This window comes from Cryptomeria japonica, chromosome 11 (assembly GCF_030272615.1).
Source record: "Cryptomeria japonica chromosome 11, Sugi_1.0, whole genome shotgun sequence".
Classification (NCBI taxonomy): domain Eukaryota; kingdom Viridiplantae; phylum Streptophyta; class Pinopsida; order Cupressales; family Cupressaceae; genus Cryptomeria; species Cryptomeria japonica.
The window spans coordinates 78,080,155-78,093,212 of NC_081415.1; positions in this window are offsets into that span (position 1 = coordinate 78,080,155).

Consider the following 13,058-nt stretch of genomic DNA (forward strand, 5'->3'; position numbering starts at 1 on the left):
CATAGGAGATGTTATTCTTACAGTTCATTCATCTTTCTAGATTGTAGTCTAGATTTCTTTTGTAGTCAATGAGGATCTTTTGTGATGAGAAGTGTTCTCTAGGTCGTGTGCCTTCCTATATGTGTAGGCCCCTCTTGGTGTATTCACATACTTACTGCAGAAGTATTATCTTACTACGGGTAGCCTTCCCAATGTGGTTTTTCCCTTTACCAGTTTTTCCATGTACAAATCTTGGTGTTATGTATTGTGGATGGATGGTAATTGTTCTATGATTTATGTTTGCACTTAATTTTTATATCTACTATCCCAGTATTTGGTTTATGCTTTCTGGTAAAAGGTTTTTTGTGCTTAAAGTTTCATAATTTGTTAACAACTGATTCACCCCCTCTCAGTTGTTCACCGGTTATCCTAACAATTGGTATCAGATCATGGTCCTCTCTGCATAATATTAATCATTTGAGGAAGATCCTATGGCAAATAATCATTCAACTTCTATTGCTTACTGAAAGGATAACCCTAGGCTTGAAGGAACAAACTACAAGGTATGGAAAGACTCATCTGAGATCATTGAGAAAGGATATATTCCTTATGATCTGAACTCTAGGAATCCTCCTCCAGCAAACTTGGATAAGAATATTGAAAATGATTGTAGAGATGGAGAAGCCCTTTTGAGTGCCCTTTCTGGTCAGCAAGTTATAGGACTATCAGACAAATCATTTTGTAAATCTATATGGGATAAATTGGAGACTCTAAATAAAGGTGACCCTACTATTAAAATTGCTAAACTTGATGGTTATCGAGTGAGGTATGAGAATCTGAAAAATGGAGGAAGATGAAAGAATTATTGCTTTTATGGAAAGAGTTAATGAAATTGTCATGGGAATTCAATGTTGTGGTGGATCTCTGAGCGAAGATGAGATTGTTTCTAAAGTGCTGAGAGCTTTTCCACTAGCTTACAACATGAAGGCTACAACAATTAACGAGTTCAAAACAATGTCTTGTTGGTATTATGGATGACTTCATCATGTGTTGCATTGGTTTTGTCATTGATGTCAACACTTATCTTTTTGGAGGTCTTCATTGTTTTGGCACTCTAGTTATATTGGTTTATTGTTGAACTGGCACATTGTGGTCCCAACATGGATATTGTCTTATGCATAGTCACCAATAGGATATATGTTTCACTGACAACTTAGGAAGTTGATGATGACTTGTTATCATCTGGAGATCATTTGGTTGTGTCAAAGACATGGATTGGATGTTTGGAATTGGTGTTTTGCTTATTAGACTAATCAGGTTCACATATTTGTCTTTATCGACAGATAGGTCTAGGTTATGGACCGGTACATGATATCATGTTCCAGATCAGCATGACATGTTTTGGAAATAGTTTATTGATTGGATAATGTGTAAATGTATTGAGCCAACATATTGTATTGCATCAAGACTTATTTGTAATTGATTTAAATGTAATATCTTTAGTGAGCTGACCTCATGATAAGGTCTTAGGGTTTTGTATAAATAATTGTAAGATCTTATTGAATATCATATTATGAATGTGTGCGAATATTGAAGATCATTGTAGAGGGAAAAATAAGTAGATCCTTATGCGAATCATGTAGATATTATCTGAAGGTTAAAGGAAAGATTATCAAGGTGTTTTACACTCATGGTCAGAGCTTAAACCGATACTAAATCCATCATTGCAGATTTTATATTGAAGCAGTACATTGTTATTGGATTTAACCATCCAATTGTAGTCAGTGTGAGTCTTATTTTGTGATTGAGCAGTGAGCTCTAGGTGGTTGGCCTTTCTGCATGTTCAGACCCCTTATTGTATTCACTTACTATCTGCAGGTAGTATCATTTGATTGTGGGTAAGGTTTCCCACCGTGGTTTTTCCCCTTATAGGGTTTCCATGTCAAAATCTCTATGTCATGTGTTGTGGATGTTGTTTCTCTTTATGTTTCATGCATTGTTATACCAGTACTTCTATAACTGCAAATCTATTTTGCCGACACTAAGTTTTAAGTTGGATTAATTGGTTTTGGGTTGTAATTTATTAACAACTGATTCACCTCCCCCCTCTCATTTGTCCTTCTCGGTTCCTAACAATTGGTATTAGAGCCTAGTCCTCTTTTTACAAAAGCCTAACAGCTTGAGGAGATCCTATGGCAACAAATACTTTTAGGAAGGATAGCCCTAAAATTGATGGAACTAACTATGGTATATGGAAGATCAGAATGGAAACACATCTAAACTACATTGGAAGAGATATATGAGATGTTACAAAGAATGGCTATGTTGGTCCTACTCCAAATATCCCTCATCCACCGACATTGGCTAAAGACTTAGAGAATGATTACAAAGCAATAGAAGCACATCTAAGCGCATTATTAGATCAGGAAATAATGGGATTATTAGACAAATCTACTGCAAAAGCTATTTGGGATAAACTGAAAACATTGAATGAAGGAGATACCACTGTCAAGATTGCAAAATTGGAATGTTACTGGGTTAGGTATGAAAATTTAAAAATGGAAGAAGATGAAATAATTTTTGCATTTATGGAAAGAGTTAATGAAATTGTTTGAGGAATACAATGTTGTGGGGGATCTTTAAGTCAAGATGAAATTGTTTCTCAATTTTTAAGAGCTTTTCCACCCTCTTACACAATGAAAGTGACTGCTATTAATGAGTTTAGAACAATGCCTAATACATCAGTTTCTAGAGATACTTTGGTTGGAAAACTTTCAGCATTTAAGCTTGAAGAATTTGGTCTTGTTGCTATAGTCAAAACTGATATAGGTTTCAAAGCATCATCATTAGCATCATCATCATCATCATCATCATCATCATCATCTGATAAATATGATTGGAAAGAACTTTATGCAAAAGAACTTGAAGATATTAGAAGAGAAAATTAAGAACTTGAAGCACTATTTGCAAGGAAGATGCCTAAATGTCTAGCAGGAAGTAAGTATGAAGGTAAAGCACCTTTCAAATGTTTTAATTGCAATAAAGTTGGTCATATGTGTAATACCCTAAAAATGGTCATCTAAACCATGGGCCCCTAATCTTGACAACGTCACCAAGGTCCTAACCAAAGGCAATTAAAATAAATCTTGAGCACACAATTAATTCTAAAAACATCCAATGTCACATGGCAAAATCAATCATCAATATTAATTAAATATCTATTTAATTAACTAAATCATTCCAAGTAAATCATTTTAAACAATTATCTTATTTATTTTAATTAAATATCCTAGCATATTTAATTAAATAAATCAAATTTCCATAAATCTTCAAAAAAGGAAACAAATCAAGAAAGAGTAATTAATTCAATTAAATAAATCAATTGAGCACAAATCTTCAAAAATGGAAATAAATCAAAAAATGAATTAATTGACCAAGAAAGGAATTAATTGAGAAAAGAAATCAATTGGAAACAATCTTGAAAAAAAACAAATTTAAAATTGATAGATAATCTCAAAGAAAGCAATTAAAACAATTAAATATTAAAATTGAATGAAATAGATAATAAATCAATTTTTTCCTGATTTTATCTTCATTTTAGTTCAATTTCCTTTAAATCAGTTTTTTCTTGATTTAATCTTAATTTTAGTTCAATTTCCTTTAAAATTGAGAAAAGCATCCAATCACATCAATTCACCTGGATTGTGCTTCCTCTTGGAAAATCTTGACCGCTCATCATCATTTGATCTCAACCATTGGTTTCTTTCTGAAATTTCTATAAATTCAGGCTCATCTCTCATTCAAAGAGAGGCTGGAGAATATATTGTTATTATACTATTTTTTCTCTAGGCTCATTGCATATTAATTGTTTCATATTGATTAAATCATTTAGCTTAATATTGCAAAGATCTTGTTAGATTAATATTGCATCCATCTAGCATTCATCATGCTCATATAGATTAAATCCTTCGTCTTGATGTTGTCTAGTCACTGGTATTGCTAAATAATCTGAGAGCAATCTTATACTCGCATCTTTTAGAAGGCAATGGGTCGATTTGTTATGGTTTATTATTCATTGATTATATCTGACTAACCATACATGTAATGACTTGATTGAAGTGTTGTGCTTACAGATATAGGTTCACTTTTCACACACACATTTCTGTCACCCACTGTGGGGCTCGAACCCACAACTACAATATTTTTAATGTTTCTTGAACAAATTTAATGTTTGGTTTTTATAACTAATAAACATGTGTTAAATTTGCAAATAAAAATCTTTCTTTTTTATTGTTCTTCTATGATAGTCAAAAATGGTCTCGGTTTGGAGAGCATAAAGTTTTTTTGAACCATTGGATCTCAACAAATTTTTGATATGTTGTTTAAAATCAAGTTTCCTATAGGTTCACCAAAGGGACTTTCCTAAAGATTTTGGGTTTGAAAGTTATGATTGACAGAGGTCAGGACTGTCATTTTACTCATTCTTCTATGACAGTAAAAAATGGTCTTGGTTTGGAGAGAATAACGTTTTATTGAACTGTTGGATCTCAACCAATTTTTTATATGTTTTTTAAATGAAATTTTTCTACAATTTCACCAAAGGGATTTTCCTAATAATAGTGGGTTTTAAAGTTATGATTGACAGAGTGCAGGACTATCATTTTACTCAGTTTTCTGTGACAGTAAAAAATGGTCTCGGTTCGGAGAGTATAACGTTTTATTTAACTATTGGATCTAAACCACATTTTAATATGTTTTGTAAAACCAAGTTTTACACATTTACACTGAAGCGATTTTCCAAATTATCTTAGGTTCAAAAGTTATAAATGATAGAGTGAAGTAATATCAAAACTGTCATAACTAGGATCATCATAAAAAATGGAAATTCTTGTTAGATTAGTTTAAGTTATAGTTTGCATGCTAGAATTTTTTTTTGATAATTGTTTTTATGTTATTTTGGAAACTAATTTTGGGATTTTAATGTTTTCAGGATGCTTGTCAAAGAATCTATCAATCAAACATACGCCTGCCAAAGAATCAAGAAGAAAATGACTACTAACATATTGGTTTTGCAAGTTGCCCAAGGAGAATCGACTAAACATTGTGTATTCATTTAGTATTTTCTTAGGCACTTAAATTGCTATCTGGTTAAAGAAAAAATCTGCCTTTCGTGTTTTCAGAAAAATCTAAGAGGTAGGAGAGTATGCTCTTGTCTTTTATAGACAATCAGAAATCTAGACCCTCGAAGCTTTTTTCTAAGTTTTGAGATTTGTGTACCTTTAGCGGGCTTGTCACAGTGGGAAAAAGTAATCACCCTGTGAGAATGACCCAAGTGAGTACAGCTAGACCCGAGCATTCCAACTCACTATAATAAATAGGCCTTTGATGATTAAAGTCTCAGAGGATGGGATTATTTGAGTTTTCTCTTTGAGATCTCTCATATCGAGCATTTTGTAGGGCTTCGCGGTCTCAATCACATTTACATGACTACATCTTATTTTGGTACCTTGTTGAGCTATAGGCCTCAATCATGCTTGCATGACTTCAAGGGGTAATTTCAAACAGAATTCTTGACTAAGAACTATAAGATAGAAGCTACCCGATTCACCTCCGAAAGGTTGATAATCTTTGTGCAAGAGAGATAGTAAATCTCCCAAGACACTTGCCATATCATGCCCCCATTAGCATTTGGAGTCAGATAGTACAACATTGAGAATCCATTGTGTGAGACTCAATGGCCATATTCTAATTAGCTATTGGGAGTGTATCTAAGTCAACAAGCAAAGGTTTTCTTCTCTAAGCCAACTTCCATAGGGTTAGCATGCTGTGATTGAATTATTATATATCTTGCATGTTTTCTATGTTTTCATCCCTAAAACTAAAACTAAAATAATAAAACTGGAGAAAACAAATGAAACAATATCAAACAATTCAGTGATGAACTCTATCCATGTCCAAACTGGTCTTTGTCGGTCATTGAAACATCAATCCTTATCAAAAAAATGGTAGTCGTCAGTCATTGAAACTTTGTCTATCAGAATCTCGTCTCTGTCCAATCCTCTGTCATATGAATTCCTGATCTTGTCAGTCAAAACAGTCAAAGTTTCCCAGATCAGTCTACAACAAGCCTAAAACTAGTTATCATCCTCTTGAGTATAAACAACCTTGATAGTGTACCTCTGTCGTTGCGTTGCACGATTTTTGTTGATCATTTCTAAGCTAGTTCAAACAAACATCTTATCAAACCTAAGTTAACTTAGATAACATCTTAAATAGGATAGATCATTCTTGAAACCAGACTAGATCTTTAGTTACTTCTCTCAATCAGTACGTTAAACGAACTACTAGCTACAATTTGATCTTGACTTCTACAACACATCTCACTCTCGGTCCTATCGGTTAAAAATGCCTGTTCAAACCAAAAGCTCTTCTAATTTTTTTGACAAAAGTAAGAATATCCTGGATACCTTAGCTCCAATTCCCATGGTTGCCTATGCTCAAATGCTTCAAGATATAAAGAAAAAATATGTGACATGGAAATCTAACAAAATAGATCAATGACTCCATTTGAAAAACAAATGTATGATATCAAGTGTGAGAAACTTCAAGAAGTGCTAAAATGATTATTTGATTTGTCAAGCAAATACCAACAAATGATTGACAATCAAAAGCCAAATCTCAAACAAGCTCACAAGACACCTTCACCAAGACAAAAAGACATCTATTCCCTCGATAGACAGTTTACACCTTTGGGGCAATCTATTGAGTCTACTTTGGAAGAGCTTATTAAGAACAATCTTATCATATTTCCTACAAATACCACATGGGGATGGGAATTTATGAGTAAGTATTGTGCATATCATAGACAAAATGAACATAAGACTTTGAATTGCATAGAATTAAAACATAAGATTCAAGATCTCATTGATAATGGTGTCATTGAAATTGAAGATCCTAATGACTCACCTAAAGAAAAAAAAAGGAACTATTTCTAAGCATGATCAAAATCATGAACCTATGTCTAGCAAGGCTCCATATGTAGCCTCCATCCCTTCCATGATACCTTCATCTCCTAAGACTTCTCAGCAAAAATCCATACCATCTCCTCCAAACAATGAAACTTCTCATGTTGACCTTCAAGGGCTATCTCCTATGGTAATCCAAGTCAATGGAAATATTGATACAAGTTCCTCTAAAGATTTAAAAATCCTAGATCCTATGCCATCATACACTCCAATTCCAATCATACCCACTCCAGAAGGCCCTTTCCAAAATGCTTCCCCATCATGCCAAAATATGAAGACCTTCCAATAATCCCCTATGCCTATGCACAATGCTACCCCTTCCTTAGAAGTGACTCCATGTCAAGAGGATAATCTGAAAAATGAAGAAACAAGTCCTATCATAAATCAAGATCAAGACACCAAAATTCCCCAATCCCATCTAATGATTGAAAAAGATCCCATTTCACTAGAATCCCATGATGATCCCATTATACCTTTCCATTTCTTCCAAGATGATCCCCTTCCATCTCAAGAAAAAAGCATCCTTCCTAAGCAAGAGCATGATGCCTCTTCCACCTTTTCAAATGGTCCTATTCAAAATGAAGAGTCAAACACCCTTCCTACTCTATCCAATGGCCCTCTTCCATGTCAAGATCAAAGTATCCCTTCATCTCCTTGTCATAATCTTCCATGTTCAACTCAAGGATCCATCATGCCTATAAAGCCCTCTCACGATCCTATTATTCCTTGCAAGACACCTCCACCTCAAAATGAACTTGCCTCTAGCATCAAAAGTAAGAAGAAATCCTTTGTTAAAAAGATCTTTCAAAGCATGCATTATCAAAGAAAAGGGTTAGAAATTCATGAACGAGGTATATTATAACCCCCTGCTATTAAAGAAAACGTTAAAGGTCATGGCCTTAGGGAAATTTCTCAAGATGTTGGTATCTCTCATAAATCCTACATTTCTCCATCATCACTTCCATCCATTCTAGGTCCCTATATCCCTCCATCCCTTATGCAGGATCAACAAAAGAACACATCTTTGAGTACCTTCCATCCATCTAAAAGACCTCCATATCATTCCTATCTATCCATGCATCTCCCTCCAAGCAATTTGGATGCCAAGCCTAAAAGTCATAAGTCAAGCAATCCACATGCATTCAAGGATCAACATGTCCCATCTAATCAACATGTCAAAACAAAGCAAAATATGATCCAAAAAGGAAAAGAAAAATACAAAACGCCACAAAGGCCAACAAAGAAGGAAGAAAAGTCAAAAGTTATATGGGTTCCTAAGGCACTTGTACAAGCAATGCGCTCTAAGGAACTACAAAAGCATGAAAAATCAAAAACCATGTGGATCCCTACGTGGCTATTTGAAGCACAATAGTCTAAAGAAAAATCAAAATTGGCATCCAAAATTATTGTTCCTCCATCCAAACCTTTCGAGTCTATTCCTCCATCACCTCCTTCATCCATTTTGGGTTCTTATGCCCCAAAATTTGTAACCTTTCCTCCATCCAAATCTCAAAATATGAGATTCACTTCTCTTCCATATGCCCATCATCCCTCAAGGTGTGTGCCAATGTTAATCTTTCCAACATTTCCATCTAGCCATACAAAATTCTTCCAACATCCCATCCATTATCCAACACCTCTTTTTCACCCTTCCATCCCTCTTATCCAATCCTTTGCATAAGTCCTTGCCCTAGTTTCATTTTATTATCCTACCAACATCTTTGAGCATACATTCATAGCCATTGTCTATTGTAACTCATATTCTAAGGGTAACATCCAAAGCAGCAAGAAATTGGGGTCCTTCTTCCATCTCCTCTCATGCGTCCATTATCTTCCAAAAGAAAAAAATGATGAAAAAAAGTGAAAAAAAAGAAGTAAAGAGAAATAAATTTGTCCTTGTGTGAAAACCACTTCTTGTGGCGCCTTGGGCAAGTACCATGATGAAAACTTGGTAAACAAGCGTCATGCATAATACATTATCCTTTTGCACTTTACACTGGGGGCAAGTTCCATCCATGTACATCCATCTATTATCCATCTTCCTCCATTATCCTTCATCCTCCATTATCCCTCATTCACTCTATCTACATTCATATCTATTTTCCACCTTTGATCTTGACAAGGTTAAGGATCCTTATAGGTTTTTTATGTCCTATATATTGCACTTGATCCAAACCCTTTAGCTCCTATCCATTGCTCACTTACATCCTTCATTACCACCTTTGATCTTGATCATCCTATCTGCCTCTTATCCAGATGTATTCCTTGATCTTGATCAACACTATGGACAAAATGCAAAAACATGTTTTCCACAAAAATCTTGACATGAACACTTCTTTGGACCATATGGCTTCGTTACACTATATCCTTGCTTTGTTGTGCTATATCCTTGCTTTACATCACTAAAATCCTTGCTTTACATCGCTAAAATAAAATCTTTGGTTTACATTGCTATATCTAGACCCTGTGCTTGGATTAATGTTGTGAGATAGTCCTTGAAAGCATCCACCATCATTCGCTTATCCATTCATGTACTCAAAATCCCTTTTGCCTTGCTAGACACTAGGGGAAAACATTAAAAAATCCTAAAAATCATAAAATGTCCTGAAGAAATCCTAAAAATTAGAAAATGTCTTGAAAAAATCCTAAAAATAAAAAAAAGTCCTGAAAAAAATCCTAAAAATCAAAAAACGTCTTGAAGAAATTCAAAAAAAAGAAAAAAAAGAAAAAAAAAAGGAATCTCTGCAAAGCAGGTGAAAACCTGGCAAACAGGCGCCTCTTGTACTCAAGCGCTCCATCTATCAATGCAATGTTGGCATTCCTACTTTCATGCATCTTTTCTTTCACTTGTACATATTTCAGTCACTTTGGTGACATCCTAGTTTGTTGGAGCCCTCATGGCTTGAAACTGATCAATGTCCTAGTCTTAGGTAATTGACAAGAACACATTACATGTCCTAAGCAGTGTCAACCAAGTCAATCTTACGTTAGTGAAACTTGGTCATCCACTCCAAGTCAATTACCTATCTCCTGACTACTTAAGAGTTTTATCACTGAGTTAACAAGCAAAACAACAAAACTGAAAACAATCACTAAGTTGTTTGAGATATGCATGAAAATTTTCTTAGTGTGCTATCTTTTATATTGGTTTTCGATTATTATCCCTCTGAGTAACTCAAGGAAGTCTATTGTGACTAAGAGGAGCAAGGATTAGGGGCATAATATTTTCTTGTTTTTTGTTTGTAGGAATGATCCCAATGATCTGGAAACATCTAAATTAGCTGGGTGTCTATGATAAGAGCCTTCACATCAAGGTGGAATCGCCTCACATACCTCGACTTGGCTTATTTAAATGCTACAGGGAGGTCCATATCATTTCTTTGTTCATTTTGAGGAAATTTCTTTATCATGCAATCTGAGTCTCTGCGAAATCTATCCAAGGATATGAACGAAAAAGGGTCATTGCGGACAAGATCCTTAATATTGCACATGAAAAGAAATGAACTCTATTCTGCCTGCTATAATTGTAAAATGCTCAATGATGAAAATTAAGCTGTTCAAATCTAGTGACTAGGTTTAGGATTGCATTTCATTTTGCATCTCATTTTGCATCTCATTTTGCATTTCATTCTACATTTTGTGAATTTGGAGTGATTTTGGTATAGTAACAATGCTTCCTCTTTGTCTACTGAATGAAAGTTGGAGTGTCATCATTTCTTCGCTAAGTGGTGTCTTTTCATCATTTCTTTGATCGAGTACTTGTGTTTTGAGATGTTTAGCTACATACATAAGCATATTATATAGATTCATACATTCACTATCATTCATTTGCATTCATCTTATTGCATAGAAAAATAAAATAAAATTGCTTTACTTATTCTCATTACTCATTCACATTCATTTATTTGTATATGAAAAGAAAGAAAAATAGACACCAATACTCATTCACATTCATTCATCTATACTAAAAGGAAATGCATACATATAGAATAAAGCATATAGAACAACATCTCATAATCCATCAACACAAGTACGATGAAATCAAACCATCAGCTTGTAAATCAATTGTCCTGAGTCCATTTTCGGGATCGAAATCGAAAATCGAGATCATTTTGCTAGTCAATTTCAAAATTTGGACCACTTAGCACTTTTCATCAAATGCTCATTCTCTCTTCTAATTGCGCTCAATTTCTCATGAATTAATGCTGAATCTCAATTTAATTTATACAAATCAACTTTGCGCTCAATTTCTTATCAATCAACGCAAAATTTTCAAAAATTCCTCTGAATCAATTTGTGCTCAAACAACTTATCATCGCTAAAAAATTGCCTATCATCATGTACCCTCGCTATCTTTCAATTTTTCTCTTGAGGGGGCATACTCGTGACCTTATGACCTTACATCTTCAAATGTCGAGGAAAATTTTCAAATCTTCATCAAAAGTTGACTAAAAATCTTTTTCAACTAAAGAAAATAAATCAAATAAGACCTCATCGCTAGGGGCATTTCAACTTCATCGCTTTATATCAAATCGAGATCTCTTGATCATCTAAATCAAATCAATCTCTAGGGGCATATCAATTTCATCGCTTCATATCAAGCTGATATTTGTCTTTCATCTGAATCAATCTCTTTACGTTAATCAGTTCCATCGCTTTTCATCAAGCTATTTTTTCATTTAAACTCAATCAAGGGTTTACAGAGTATCTTCGATCATGCTAAATCTAAACAGGTGTTATGTTTTATTCGTTTCTTGATCAAGCTAAACAGTTTATCTTCATCGTATCTTGATCAATCAAGTTCAAGATCGATTTTTATCATCACTCATTGTATCTAAGTTCAATCAAGTTCTAGATCAGTAAGATCTGCTTCTTGATCAATCAAGTTCAAGTTCGGTATCTTTTGTTTTCCATCGTTCCCAAGTTCAATCAAGTTCCGGAACGGTATCATGTTAACTAGACTTTATTTAGCTTTGTCGCTTCGAATCAAACTAAACACCTCGCTTTTTTAGGTAGTTCGTGATCAATCAAGTTCAGAACTGACTTCTCCTAGACATCAAATTTTCTTTGAACCAACGCGCTTCTCGCACATTAATTCAGAGGGGCAAATGTAATACCCTAAAAATGGTCATCTAAACCATGGGCCCCTAATCTTGACAACGTCACCAAGGTCCTAACCAAAGGCAATTAAAATAAATCTCAAGCACACAATTAATTCTAAAAACATCCAATGTCACATGGCAAAATCAATCATCAATATTAATTAAATATTTATTTAATTAATTAAATCATTCCAAGTAAATCATTTTAAACAATTATCTTATTTATTTTAATTAAATATCCTAGCATATTTAATTAAATAAATCAAATTGCCATAAATCTTCAAAACAGGAAACAAATCAAGAAAGAGGAATTAATTCAATTAAATAAATCAATTGAGCACAAATCTTGAAAAATGGAAATAAATAAAAAAAAGGAATTAATTGACCAAGAAAGGAATTAATTGAGAAAAGAAATCAATGGGAAATAATCTTGAAAAAAATAAATTTAAAATTGATGGATAATCTCAAAGAAAGCAGTTAAAACAATTAAATATTAAAATTGAATGAAATAGATAATAAATCAATTTTTTCCTGATTTTATCTTAATTTTAGTTCAATTTCCTTTAAATCAGTTTTTTCTTGATTTTATCTTAATTTTAGTTCAATTTCCTTTAAAATTGAGAAAAGCATCCAATCACATCAATTCACTTGGATTGTGCTTCCTCTTGGAAAATCTTGACCGCTCATCATCATTTGATCTCAACCGTTGGTTTCTTTCTGAATTTTCTATAAATTCAGGCTCATCTCTCATTCAAAGAGAGGCTGGAGAATATATTGTTATTATACTATTTTTGTTCTAGTCTCATTGCATATTAATTGTTTCATATTGATTAAATCATTTAGCTTAATATTGCAAAGATCTTGTTAGATTAATATTGCATCCATCTAGCATTCATCATGCTCATATAGATTAAATCCTTCATCTTGATGTTGTCTAGTCACTTTTATTGCT